This window comes from Chelonia mydas, chromosome 5 (genome assembly GCF_015237465.2).
Source record: "Chelonia mydas isolate rCheMyd1 chromosome 5, rCheMyd1.pri.v2, whole genome shotgun sequence".
Taxonomy (NCBI): Eukaryota; Metazoa; Chordata; order Testudines; family Cheloniidae; genus Chelonia; species Chelonia mydas.
In genome coordinates, this window is record NC_051245.2 from 31658930 (window position 1) to 31674434 (window position 15505).

The following is a 15505-nucleotide window of genomic DNA, read 5'->3' on the forward strand; positions in this document are numbered from 1 at the left end:
CTACCAGGCAAATCTGTGTTCCTAGCGCTCAGACCTTGGGGCAGGAGGGGTGTTAAAGGATGAATTAGTTATATTAAGAAGTGCTGATTTTTTAAAAATGAAGCTACAGATAATTTCAAACAAGTCTCGTGCTGTCTGAAGATTCCTGCATTCTTGTATTTTTCTTTGTATCTCTCCTCTTCAGGAGCTTGAGAGACATATACGGCGGGACAAATTCTGCCCTTACAAACGTATGTGAGTAGTTCACTGCTAGTGACTTCACAGAATACTCAGGTGAGCCAGGGCACCACGATTTATATATGAGAGAGAGAGAGAGAGAGAGAGAGAGAGAGAATCATTGTTTGGATGTATTCATTTGTTCTATTCCATTCGCTAGTTTTTCCATGCACTTGAAGAAACGGAGGGTAATTAACAAAACCTGCCGGCTCTTTTTCCTTGCTATTGTGTCTTGATAAGGAACAAGCCGCACTACCAATGTTCAACTTCAGAGTGTTTTGTTCACAAGAACATCTTGTTTTTGATCTTATTAAATAATTGTTTAAGTTCACTCTGACTTTTGTCTGCACCAAGGTCATATTCAAAACTGTTCTCATTTCATTTTTTTCTAGGTAAATTATCTCTGAACATCCCAAACCAACGTTTGGATGAAACGCAGACGATCTGGAGTCTGAATTTCAATTTTAAGACAAGTCAAATAGCTCAACAGTAAGTACTTGATTTTATGTATATAGTTGTAAATTTCAGTTTGGGTCACTTAATTGAGAAAAAAACAAACCTAGTGACATTTAAGCGCTCTCTATGTGTGGAGGGGATGTTCATTAACACCCTTTTGCAAGATTTCCCTCTGGTCAGTTTTAGTCGAATAAAGCCAGGAACAGTTCAAAATAGCTTTCATGGGGAAGTAATACCAAGATTGTTTTTTAACCATGAAAGTCACAAGTTGCAGCAGTTTCTACATGTTTAAAATCCTTAACATATTTTACAATATTAAGTCTCACTTGTGTGTGGTTTGTGTTTTTCAGCTGAGCTGTGAGTAGTTCAGAAAGGGGGCTGGAAAGAGATCCTGTTTACTGATTGTTTCTGATTGTTGTTTTCTTGATAACAGAGCAAGCCACTGAATGACTGTTTGAGCTCAGGCGCCACAAACATAAACTTAACGGCTAACAATGTCCCAGTCCGTGATGGAGGATCTGTCCGCTCCTCCCAGGGACTCCTGAAGTGTGGACAGAGAAGCTAGTTCATAAGGAGTCAGAAAGAAAGAGAGGCTGGGGTGGGGGCGGGGTGAGAGAGGCGACTCGCGGTATGACTGGCCAGAATGCGGTAGCTTTGTATATTTCACTGGCTGCACTGTCATTAGCGAGGGAAGCTGATGCAAAGTTCATCTGCCTGTCCCTTGGGAAAGAGTTGTGTGATTTATTTTGCAGACATCTGGCCTTCCTGACCTGATTTGTTTGTTATGTTTGTATGTATTTTTCCCCCCTTCCGTATATTTTCATTGTATCGTAACCAGATACAGGATTTTTTTTTAAAACTCTAACGTGACACTCAGCAATTTGGGCCCGATCCTGTTCTTATGGAAACTAAAATCAGTTGTTGCTAGTATGGACGCCAGGGCGACAAGGATCGGGTCCCCTCGGTTATAAACCAGCCGCGCGGCTGTATGTCCTTGCTGTTGCAATTGAATTGATTCCCGGTAGCTATGGAGCTCTACGAGGGAATTTGCAAAACTGGGATTTCAGCAATACGTTTATTTATCTCCCCCCCCCCCCCCACCCCGCAGATTGTGACAAAGCAAGGCGAGGAGCCGTGAGAGAGAGATAAAAAGGGAGGAGGGGTGGGGGAGGTGTATGGGAAATAGAGACACCGGCCAAACCAGATCTCGGCTCCTATCTATGGGGCAGACCTTGAGAAGCAATAGGAAGAGGAAAATAGGGTGTTACTGTGTCTTTTCTTTCGGAGGCTGTTCAGGTTGGTAGATCTCCAAGGCTAATCCAAACAACGAGCTTGACTTGTGAGGTCCGAAGTCTAGACAGAGCTGGTGGCTCGGCGGCTCCTTATCTGTCTTTGGAATCAGCCAAAAAAAGACTTTCTTAATGTCCACAGCAGCTCTAGGATCTGCCAGGCCAGGAGCCACCACACCTCGCAGACAGGACAACAAATACACCACCTGGAGGCTTTACAGCTCTCTTTATTGTTCTAATGGTGAATGTTTCAAAACATTCAGCTGCCTGTCTCTCCCTCTCCACCCGCTTCCTCTCCCCTCCCACAGGCGAAGGGTGTAAACAAGATCGCACGAGGAGTTTACGAAATTGCCGGTTTCTTTTAAAAACCTCTGCATTATACTATTCATTTGGGGGTAAGCCTCCACCTGACTGCCAGAAAAGGGAATGTTCTAATAGGGACCCCGAATCGAGTCATGAGAGTCAGGGTCAAAAATCGTGTTTAGATCGTGTTGCTTAAGTTCAAGTTTTGTGTGTGTGTGTGTGGAGCTAACCTCCCTCTTACTCCTCATCATTAGGGAGCTATCGAACCAATTCAATTAAAGGAGAGGAAGTCAGCTCAGACCCCAGATCTTCTTTGGGAACTGGAAATTAACCTCTTTATGCTAGGTTTGTGGATACTGTCTGCAGGCAGTTAAAATGGTTTGGTGCAGTTGAGATGAATGAACATTTAACTCAATAGTTAACTTCGTTTGGGCAACCAGGGAGAAGGGAATCCTTTGGTTGTATGTCACCCCGATTTTTTTGATCTTTCAAATTTTTTTGGTTCCTCGTTTATCTGGAAGATTTGTATAGGGTCCCTGTGTTTTCTTCTCGTACTGTGAATGGGTCTATAAGAATTCTATTTCTATCTATCCAGCAGAGACAGGAGCAGATTCGGATCGCGGCAGTTACAGCGGTGTAAATCCGGAGTATCCCTTTCGGAGTCGTTTCTCGGGGTTTACACCGGTGTAATTGAGATCAGGGCTATAATCATGCTAGTCTATTTTGAGAGAAGGAAGTTGATTGCTATAACCATAGAGCATTGCATACTATTTTCAGTAGATATTGTAATTGAGGGTACTAACCTGAAATTAGGAAATTTGTCTGTAGCCAGCAATTCAATTCCTATACAATTTGGAAGGCTGCAGTTTGTGGATGACCAGTGTTTCTATGTTTAGACTTCATAGTTATAAACACCTTTGTGTTTGGAGCACAACAATTACAACTTATAACTTTCCTAATAATTTCTCATCAAAGACATTTAAACAAAATAGGAGGATCTCCAATGTTTCAGGGAATTCAGGACTACATTTTCCCCAGAAAAGGATTCTTAACAGTAATCCTGGCACTATTTTTTTCCCTCATGGGTAAAACTTGCTGTTTATTTTGATCTGTCACAAATACAAGGTGTTGTTTGAATTGTGTTAAACTTAGCAGGTATATAGAGATAATGTTAGACGGGTCACTGGGCATGATTAAGTAAAATATGGTGGGAATTAACTTGAAAAGTTTATGAAGGTTTTTACTACAGCTCATAAGTTATCCTTCCTATAGAAATGTGATGCGATGAATAAGTTCTTATAATTAATATGGCACTTTTAAAATAAATCAGGGTTTGGAGTCCAAATATTTTATCCCAACATTAATATCAGGATACAAACTATGGGTCCGATCCTGCAAATGCAGAGCAGAATTCTCCTCATTGGTGTACCTAGTCCCATGTAATTCATTGGACTACTCCTGGGAGTAAGGATTTGCGGGATCAGGACCTATATATTAGTTCATATAGGGCCTTCTGCTTCTGTTAAAGCCAGTGGAAAATTTACCATTTACTTGTATGGATGCTTGAGCACATAGCTCCTAAGGTAAATAATTATCTCTGGACACTGTCCTACTACCACTGAAGTCAATAGCAAAAGCCCACAGACTTGAATGGGTGGAAAATCAGTGCCTAATTTTGTAGTTGAAAATACCAATTTTTTCCAGTCGTTTTTCTCTACTTTGCATTAAATATCTATTTTACCATATATAGCCACACAGTATTTACCATCCAAAACTATTAACCCATCAATACATCACTAAAAAGCACCTTGTTTGGCAATAATTAGAAACCTGAGCCAATATACTTACAGAGCCCAGTGGGCAAAATGTTGTGGAACCAAACAGCCCCTCCTTTACTCAAGTGTAGCACCCTAGCAGACACAATTGTAGGAATTCCTATTTCAGGGACCACTGGCAGGAAAATATATTTTATGCAAATTGTCTAGACATTATTTTACAGAACTTAGCAAAACTAACAAAACAAAACAAACAATCCTCCCCAAAACAAACAAAACTAATTTAACAACCTAAATATTTCTGACGTTCTAATTTCAATGCACTACCCCTTTGCAATATGAAGTGGATAAGGTTTTGCAGGAGTGGGCTCTATATCTGTATGCATTTAAGAGTTTACATATAGAGAATTATCCTGAATTCCTTCCACACCCATTGAAGCCAGTGGCAGTTTGGGGTGTACAAGAAATCCAGGATTCAGTCCAATAAAAGTGAACTGAAAAGCTTTTTAATTTCCCCTCTGTCTAAATCACTATCACTGAAACAGTAGAGTAATTTTACTCACTTGAGTAAGGGCTTTCAGGATCAGGCTCTTCTTGTTTTGCCCCTCACCACTGAAGTCAATTAGGTTTTGCTAAGGAATTCAGTGGGAGCAGGATTGAGCCCCTAATGGCTTGTGAGCTCACCTAGTTGTATCAGTTTTGCTTAAAGAAGGTTTCAGTTCAGTTGTCATTTTGCGTCTCCTTGCCTCTCAGTGTAATGTAACTGGGGGGGGGGCAAAACAATATTCATACGGAAGCAGTATATTAAAGTTAGTTGGATACTTATACTTCACAATTTTTTAAACAGCAGTTTTGTAAATTCTTGTTTATGGACTTTATAAATTGCAGCACTTTGAACTGGTAAACTTTCAATGCCATTTGTGTCTACCATGTAAATATATGCACTGGTGTATTTTACAACACAGACTGTAGGCCACAGTCTTCAAGCTCGCCATGAATCGAACACTCATTGACTTCAATGGAGCTGTGCCTCTTTACTTAAATTTGGCCCATTGACTTTCATCACTTTTCAAAGTCAAACATCTCTGCTGATTAAATGTAGGTAATGCCAGAAACAATTAGGCTATATCATGGACTGATCACATGCCAAATTTTTTTTCATATACTGTATTAATATCATTTTGGGGTACTAGGAATTGAAGAATTAGCCATTAAAATTGTCCTGGAAGGAAACATGTCACTTAAATTCTCAGCTCAGCAGTTTGTAGATTTTTTTTTAAGATTGATTATGTCATTTGGAAATGTCTGAGTTTGCTCTCTCCAGCTAACTTCCCAACACATAGCACCCAAAACACATGAGAAAACAAAGAGACAATAGAAAATCTATTAACGTTTTAACTACCATGAACATTAGTTTTATAACTATTCTGTTATTAATTTTCAATTTTATATAACTTTTTCCAGTAAATATTTTGTCTATTAAAATGTTTTTCTTGTTTGAATCAGCTCATTTATTTAGAGATTTATTTTACTATTCTTTACTGCTACCCTGTGTTTGTGCAGTGCTTGATGAAATCTTAGGCACTCTCATAATAAACATGAACAATAATCATAATAATTAGAAGCATAAAAAGCCTGCTTGGTGACTTTAGCACATGAAGACAATAATAATTTGCCTTTATGGACACAACGCCAGCTCTTCTAAGCATTTATTTTATTCACTCACACACAGGTTCAAATTCGGGTCTGCTCCTGCTCCCACCCTCATTGCAAAACTCCTGACAAGTTAATGGGAGAAGAACTGGGCCCCAGAGTTCACTGTGCTTCTCCAGGAAAAATGGGAAATAAGAATGAAAGGCGTGAGAAAAAACAGTTTAATCACTGACAGTACATTTGTTTTATGCTGCAAAAGCTGAGACTTTCTAAAACAAAAGGCATGATCAAATGTTGGGCTGAAGAATAGGTTCATACAAACAATACACTTATTTAGTAGGTTTTTTATTTTGTTACAATCAGGAATAAATTGAGTGTGTTATGTCTTTCTTTCTTAATTTTTTTTTTTTTTTTTTTTTTAAATCTTGCTTTAGGATCAGAGGTAGTGACTGGGCCAAAGAGAACAGGGTACCATTGAAAGCAACTGTTAAACAATTCAAAGCACAAAAATTCATCAAAAGTTAATAGTATGGTCTGCTGTTTCACCTGTTTTAATGACATTGCTAATTGAGCTGTCTCTAACTAGTGGTTGGTGTGAGTTTCTTTGTGTTGTACAATATTTCTTTTTGTTTGTTTGTTTGGGGTAAAAATGAGTGAAATCAGGCTGAGCTACATGTAGCTGTGGATGTGGGACAGGATCTGGAGAGGACAAATGCTAAGTCTTGTCTTGCAGAGTTTAGGCCAGTGATGCTAGCAGAGGTGCTGGGAGCCCTTCATACTACAATCTGCTTCAGATCAGTATCCTTTCTGGCTAATTAAGGCTATTGGGGAAAAAGAGTGTCAACTGCTGTTGGAGCACATCAGTGTTTCTCTTAGGGAGGGCATATTTCTGGCTTCACTTATGGATGATGTGGTGAGGCCTTTACTGAAGCAATCATCAGCTGATACTGACAGCCCGGTATCTGTTACCATTCCTGGTTATAATCCTGTGCAGAGTTGTGGCAAGACAAACAACTCCCAAAGTATGTGGGTGCCTCAGATCTTCATCGGTCCAGGTATAGATCTAAGAAGAATACTGAGGTTAGAATTAGAAGACCTCCTAATGATGGATGAAGATCAGGTGTCCATGTTGCTACTGTTTATCTATTGCATGCTTTTGATATGGCTGAGGTGAGGTACTGTTGACAGGTCTGTGAACCCTACTGGGAGTAGACAGGTCTGCAATTCAGTGGGGCTGTTAGAGTGTAGTTCTGGGCAATTGTTCTTCTGCCCCAAGAGTTCTGTCATGTGGAGTCTGCAGGACTCAGCCCTCCTCCCCCACCTCCCACTGCTGCTCCTCTTGTTCAATGTACATTTGGGTCTATAGGTATTGCTAGTGAGAAGACAGTCTATGGTGTTTACAGTATGCTAATGGCACCAAGCATAGAGGGCCCAGATTCTCTGCTGCACAAAAGATCTAGCCAGCCTTAGCAGTGTGGAGGGGACAGAACAAGGGAGAATCTGGTCCTAGATATCTGTCTAACCTAGAGTGACCAGATATCCCGATTTTATAGGGACAGTCCTGATATTTGGGACTTTGTTTCATATAGGTGCCTATTACCCTCTGCCCCCTGTCCTGATTTTTCACACTTGTTCTCTGGTCACCCTAGTCTCATCTGACTCACTCATTGCTCTGAAGTGCCACCCACTGTTTGGGTGAGATTGAGGAATAGATGAGAACCGGCTGGCTGAGCGTAATCTGGGTAAGACTTGAGGTGATGCTGGTAGGTTGAGGGAAGCTGCCAGCAGATATGGCAAAGATTGTATCTGCCCTTCTTCCTGAGGATGTGTTTCTGCCAGTTCACAATCCGGAGGTATTACTGAATTCTCAGCTATTAGTTGATCATATTGCAGCAGGTTGAAGGATAGCCTTTCCCCCATCATTTTCTGTTATCTGAAGGCTGTTATTGCTTCCTTTGAATGTATACCTCCTCCTTATGATCCCGGGCCTTGCCACTTAGATTGCTGCAATGCAGTCTATATTGCATCAAATAAATCACTCTGAACTGAAGCTTGGGCAGAATGCTGCAGCTGCTCATTAAGTTGTGTATCTTGCTGGGAGCACATGACACCAGTGCTCCTGGATCGACACCGGCTGCCTATTAGTTTCCAGGTGGAGTTTAAAGTGTTATTTTTGACCTACAAAGCTCTAAGTGGTCTGCGACCTGCCTACTCGAGAGAATGATTCTCTCCCCATGTGATATGGTCACAGCTGCAGTCAGTGGGAGGTGCTGAAGTTGAAGCCCCTTCAGTATGAAAGAAAGGCAGCTGCCAGCAGTGTGTTTTCTACAAGGGTTCCTCTCTTTTTGAACCTTCCCTTTCCCCTTTGGTCTGCAATAGTTTGAATATGTTGACCTTCAGGGCATACTTCAAGGTCGGTCTATTCACCCAGACTTCTGGGGGGAGGGAAGGGCACAAGAAGGTTTGGTAGCTGTGCTGAAAGAGGATATCAGTTAGGGGTTTGATTCTTTCTCTGGATAGTTATTTTCTAGTTTGGGGATGAGGATTAGCTGCTTAATTTTTTTCAATCTGATTTTATTTTTAATTTATGGCAAAGGTGCCTTATGCCTCCACTTCAGTTCTGGCCCCTTCCATGCAAGAAAGGGGATTTCCATCTACACAAGGGCCCCTTCACACACAGATCTGGGCAGGGGGACGAGGGACGACAATTCCCTTCCTCCCCAGGCAATGAAATTTCAAAAGACAGGATCACCTTTCTAGAGTTTGTCTGAACTATGCTGTATGATTCAATGGCAGGGATATAATTCTATACTGAATTCCATAGGATGGTCCAAACAACTTATAGAAAGGTTATCATTTTCTATGGGACTTGTTCAAAATGGTTAAGTAAATATAACCAGTGACAATTGATTTAAATCATAAAGAGATCATTTTGGCTTGAGTAGCAGGAAACAGCATCTTCACAGTGAAACTGGGATAGAGAGTGGAAGAATTTCCCCAGGGAAAGAAATGGAAACTCTGTGGGTTGGGACATTTAAAATTAGCCTGGACAAAGAAGTAAATGGCCACAGGGATAATCCTACATTGGAAGGGAAATATTTTATTATCATAAACATTTATTCAAAGCTAAAATGGTGCTAGGTATTTTACAGGCAAGTAAATTAGACACAGTCCCTGCCCCAGAGATCTTAAAAATCTAGATCTAATGGTAGACATGACACAAGTGAAAGCAACAACAAAATGGGAACAGTGGGGTAAGAACAACAATAATATTGGATGGTTTCTCACAACCAAGAATTTATGAGGAGACTCCAAATAAGCTTGATTCTTAATTCTGGTTGTCACTACAGTATCTAGCAAAACAGACTGTGACAAAATAATTTATTAAAAAATATAATGTAATTAATTTTAAAACAGATTATTTAACAATAAATTAATCTCTTAAGTGGACAGCATGGTTACAAGTGGAAAACTATATATATAAGTGGATATAATTTTATTGCTGACTCTGTGGAATGCTTATATTTCAGACTGCACACAGCATTCTAAAACTGAGGGCCACATATTCAAAAGGTGGGCCCTTACTTTTGTGGATGCAAATTTACAAAATACCTGGAAATATATTCCTATGTTTTTATCCTCAATAGTATAAACAATGTGGCACTACAAAACAAAACAAACAGAGTAAAGGTATTCAAAGTAGTAGCTCAGATCATGAGGTCTAGCTGGATCTTGGTGTGGGAGGCTTGGGTAGGGACAACCGTGTCTTTAGTTTAAACCTCCTTTGTGCTCCTATGATCCTGGAGCCAGTCAGGTGCCAATTCAACCTAAGGTTCAAATTAAGTCAGCCTCAGGGCTGCTCTAATTTATGAAGGCTGGCAATAGCTCCCTAGGGATCATTGTACAGCTGAGGTTCACTGGATCATAGCATTATCTGTCCACACTTCATTCCATCCCCTCCCACTCCTGACACATCCTATGTGCAGGAGGGTTTGGCAGAGAGTCCTACTTCTGTCCCTTTTGCCCCACTCCCACAACACAGGGCGGCCAGAGCACACATTGAGGAACTGACCCAGGATGTTTAAAAATGCCATATGTCTACTGAATAAGCTAACCCTCCCCAAAGATGTTTTGAAAGAACGAGTTCTACACTTAATCACCCAAATGTTCAGTCTGTTTGCCCCTAGAGAGTTTCAAGGTCATAATGAAAAAGTTAGGGATTTTCCCACAGCAAGGCTCAGTCTCTGTGTGAGGATTGGAGATTCTGCTTGGTTCAGCCTTTTATATCAGAATACAGGGGCAATGTATTTTCATTTAGGGACTGACTGAAAACCACCCAAGCTGCCTGTCTGTTGGCTTAGTTATGTTTTACCTACTCTAATATTCAATAAAGTTGTGGGCTTTTCTTCTTCCAGCCAACATGTGTGTGTCTTCATTTGAGCGTGCTTTTTGCAACCTTGATTCTGTATTTCTCTTTCTAAAATATTTACAGCTTCTCTTTCATTTGTCTCTGTCCTGGCTCTGTTAATTCTCTGTCATGATGTGTTAGAGTCTAAATTGAGTTAATTGAGGAAAGTAAATGTGGCATAGTGATATTTTAAACAGAACCTCACAAAGCAGGTAAATCCCACTTTCTCAATATCTGGTAATTTATACAGGCCAATGGTCACATTCTGCCTCAAATTATATATTGGTCAATTCCAATGACTTGAGGGCAGTTTCCTGGGGGATAAGTCAGGACAGAGTTTGACCCTTACAGTTTGCCTTGGTGGTCTGATGCAATCATATTTATAAAGTCATACATTTTTAAAAGTCAAAATAAAATGAAAGGGTCTATTTGGAAATCTTTATTCTTTCACTAGGAAAAAAATGCATGTGTTTGTTTTGATATACATCACATATGATGCTGTTTGCTATACGTCATTAAATGCTGTGCCCATCAGTAGTTTTATTCTTATACCATTGTGCTGAGCAGGAAGTGATGCTAATACATAATGCTTAGGGTGACCAATGGGACACCATCCGGGGCTGGCCCGAGCCCTTTTCCCGACCCCCAGCCTCCACAGGGCTGGCCTGAGCTGCTCATCTGATCCCCACACAGGGCTGGCCTGAGCCACTCTCCCAAGCTCCCCTCCATCCTCTCCACGGGGCTGGCCCCAGCTGCTCACTCAAGCTCCCCTCCCCGCAGGTGGGGCAGGCAGGGTTCAAACGAGCAGCAACGTACAGACTAGATCATGGAGTGACCATATATTCCAAAGGCTGGGGCTGCTTGTTCAAGCTCTGCCTGCCCTGCACCTGAGCCCTGCCTCCCCGCTGTGTGGGGCTGGCATCGCTGCTGCTCCTCCCCCGCCCGGCCACATTCCAACTTTTTTTGATAACTGATCAAGTCAGCAAGAGCAAACGGGACAAATGGCCACTTTTGCCAAAAAAGTCAGGACAGAGCTTAAAAAAGGGACTGTCCTGGCCAAAACTGGACATATGGTCACCCTAATAATGCTTCAACTATACAGGAACATGAGAGAAAATCCTACTTCTCTTTCAAAAGTCCGCTCCTGTTGAGTTACAAAGCTGCGTATATTGGTGAGGGAAGGATGTGAAACTCCAGGAGGTGAGGGCTACTGCATATGGGAGTGGCCAGCTGCTGCTGCATGTGCTACAGAATCAACCAATCACCTTTGCCCCGTCTCTGCGGGCAACTTGGAACTGAGCCCTCCACAAACTGCAGCCATTAGCATCAGAATTGTGTACAGATTTGTTAAGGTCCAAGCTATAAACACCTGAGTCCCCAGAGTGGTGGAGACTCAAACTGCAGCCAGCCCTGGGCTGCCATGATTGGTTATGATCAATAATAGGCTGAAGTGGTGTGTCATGGGAAACTGGACCCACTAGATGCCATCGAGGGGAAAAAACAAACAAACAATGAACACCAATGCAACCTTCCTCCTGTTCCTCCCCCGGCACGTCCTACTTCTGTGGTCGAGCATAGTGCCCAAGGAAATGGCTGCACTCTTAGGCCAGTGCTGTCCCTGACCATGGCTGTCAAAGTGTATACATGCCTATGGATGTTGGACTGGTCTGGCCAGCTACACTTCTCTGCAACATTCTGAGGTGCCTCTGTAAGGTCATATGTGTTAGCCACCTATTTTTGCTTGTCCCTTGAGTGGTTGTTTAAAATAGGTTTCATTGTAATAGCTGTCATAGTTCCTGGGCTAGCTATACCTCTGCCCCCTTCCTGGTCTCTCTGTGTGCACTCCTGCAGATCGCAGAACTTGTGCCTTACCTCTCCTGGGGTGAAATTTCACAATTTTCCTGCCCTTAGAGCAGGCCCCAGGCTACAATACTCTGTGTATCAACCCTGCTTATCCAGCAGGTCTGACCAGCGGTTCTTCCTGCTGGGAGTCTGTGACCATTGGTGTGTATAGTTAGAGCTGGTGAAACAATTTTTGTGGAAACAGTGTTTGTTTTTTGGTCAGAAAATGCCTTTTTGATTAAATTTCATTGAGAAAACAATGGAAGAATCTATTTTGAAAATGTTAATGTTCCATTTCAAGATTTTTGGAACAGAACATTTTGATTTTTCATTTTGAAACACCTTTTGGTTTTGAAATTTACTTATTTTTATATAAAAATAGTAGAAATCAGAGCAAAATGTTTTGAATTTATTGAAACAAAACATTTTGACTGACCTGAAATAAATATTTTTTTGGAATTTTATTTAGCAAAATAGTTTCAAGAATTTTGGCTTTGGATCTCAATTTGGAACAATTTTTTTTAAAATCTTTATTTTGCTTTTTTTACAGGAAGGAATATTCTTTTCCCAACCAGCTCTAGTCCAGCCTACTTAAAACCAAAGTATTATTTTGCAAAATGAACAAAGCATAAGAGAAAAAGGATTTTAAAACAACAAACAGTCCACACACATATATATCTTACCTAGAAGCTTGCCATCCCTTCATGATACCTACACAGGCTTTAACTTCTTTAGACACCCTAGTGGGATGTCTTGTGTCTCAGTCTGATTCCCCTGGACAATTCTCCGCTCTCTCAAGAGTATTTCTTTTTTTTGTGTTTCTGTGATCGTGGGATTTGGCTCTTCTGGACAAAACCAGTTGTTCAGGTTGGCGGTAAAAATTGTCAAAGCTGTCATTGTCCTGTAACAACGCTCAAGTGTTTGGTGAGGTGTGGCTTACCTCAGGTCATTTTTTCCTTACCTGCTTGTTTTTCCTTGCAGCCCCCAATTAAACTAAACTAATATATTCATACACTAAACATCCCAATAATCAGCTCAACACAGCAGCCATACATTGTTACAGAAAAACTCAAACTCCATCACAACATCCTTTATCAAGTCAAAACCACAGAGCCAAATTCTGAACTGGTGAGGATTCCAACAGGAGTGACCTATGCACATCTAAGGATAGAATTTAGACCAAAGCATGAATCTGCCTGAAGACATTGCAGAGTATTTTCTCCTCAGACACTCTTCACATTTTTGTTTTTCTGAAGGTACTACAATCTTTTCTTTTTTGTTTTTGTTGTGAATAGATGAGGACCATAGCAGTGTCCTAAGGAACCGTGCCTTAGATTTCTGCTGTGAAACAATGTGATTAAAGTTACGCTTTATTTGGAAATCACTGTATAGAATGCCCCATCACTGGCCTGTGCTGTGGACAAAATAGGTTCCCAAGAAGGAAGTATGGATGAAATGGCCTGATCCTGCAAGGTGCTAAGCACTCACATCTCTCACTAACTTCAGTGGGAATTGAGAGTATTCAGCACCTCACCTATGCAGCTCTGAACCTTTCAGGGTTTGGCCCTAAGAGCCCCAACCAATTCTCACGTAAATCAATGACAAAACTCTCATTGAATTCCATGGTGCAGGATCAGGGCCTAAGTGAGCAGAACTGAAGAAAGAGTGCTTGAAAGTGTATCAGGAACAGTAATTCATCAGTAATATTTATGAGTCTAAGTCAGCCTTGCAAATTTTTACTCACCTACTTGCCTTGGGCAATTTTTTTTAAACAGAATAATAAAATATCATTAGTTTTTTTCATTATTAATCACCATGGAAAAGGGCAGACAGGTATGGTAAATTTTAATGACAGCCATACAAGCTGGGTTAATATTAGAGCTAGTTGAATAATATTTGCAAATGATTTATTTGATGATTTATCGCAACATTTCATGAATACATTATTTGCGAATACATTTTTCGTCTAGCTCCATGAACAATTAATAAATATTATTCAGATACCCTGCCCATGCTATTTTTTTCTATCAACTAACAGATTGGTTATTCACTAATAAATTTGCTTTGTTATTCAGTCAGCTCTAGTTGATGTACTAGCCTTTTGCTTCTGGAGAATGGAGTTCAAATACATTTCAGGCCACAGCTAAAATGTATTTCCCATGTGGAGCAGCAGTTTAAGGAGGCTCTAGCATCCATCACAGTGGCTCAGTAGCAGCAGCTGCCAACACCATGGCCAGTTTATGGAGGGCTAGCTGAGCGCCTCTGTTTTCCCCTGGGGAGTTTCATGGGGGTCCATGATCTCAGAAGTCCTCCCCTCCTGGGTCATGTAGGTTGGGGCCTTCCATGTATTTCCCCAGAAGACGTTACCCTTTAACAAGGCTCCGGCATCCTCCAGGAAGAAGGGAGACTTAGCACCAGTACTAGGCAGCTGGGAGAGAGGGACAGTGAAACCCTCCCCCAACCCAGAGTCAGGATGTTAGGGTCCCATGGTCCAGAAGAACATCTTCTCTCAGCAGTGCCAGGAGGCAGTGTCCCTATAGCCTTGGGAGACCCAAATATATCAGCAGTTCCAGACTCTGAGTTTTGTAGGGTTGAGAGATTCACAGAAGGATGTGGACAAGCTGGGTTGCTGAGCAGGAAAGTTAGCTAATGGGCAGCCCTGTCACAACCCTGAAACACAGGGGCACCAGAGTGTATGCTGCATAACTGATCAACGGACCGTCAGCCCCCTTGCAGCTGATGCCTGCTAGGGACTCACCCTGGCCAGCAGCTGTAGGGCCACGGTTGTTTCCCTTTTCCTCAAGGAATGGGGAGCTTGTGTGGAGGGACGGGCACATCCTCTGAGGGAAAAGCTTATATTTAAATCACACACAAAAAACCTACACTAAAAGAACATTGTTAAGGATGCAAAGTCAAACACTCAAAAGTTAGGAAATGCCAGAATTAAGCTTGTCCAGAAAACCTCAGTTCACTCCTCTTGTATGTATGCACTATGGTTAAGGCTAAGGTTATGTCATGGACGTCATGGAATTCGTGACTCCCAGCAACCTCTGTGACAGTGGCAGCCCTGCAGCTGACCAGCCACTGCAGGCAGAGGGACCCTGGAGCTGATCAGCAGCCGCACCCATGGGCAGGGGTAGGGGAGGGAGGGAGCGCCCCCGCAGCGCCCAGCTGGCAACAGCAGGGGACCCAGAGCCGCTCACTACTGGCAGGAGCCCCCCTGCAGCTCCACTGCCACAGTGGACAGACAGTGACCTCCCCCTGCAGCTCCCAGCCCACAGGGCAGTGGGGGGACCCCTCCCAGTCTCTGGGCAATGGGGTCCCTGCAGCTCCCAGCCACTGTGGGAAGGGGGAGCAGAGTGCTGGACCCTCCTCCTTCCCCATTTTGTCAGCGATGCTTTTAGTGAAAATCAGGGACAGGTCACGGCTTCCATGATATTTTGTTTATTGCACGTGACTTGTTCTATGACAAAATCATAGCCTTCATTATGGTACAGTCTTTAGTTATATGACAACATTATTTTTTTCCACAGACCCTTCACCTTAATGAGCGGCTATTCAGT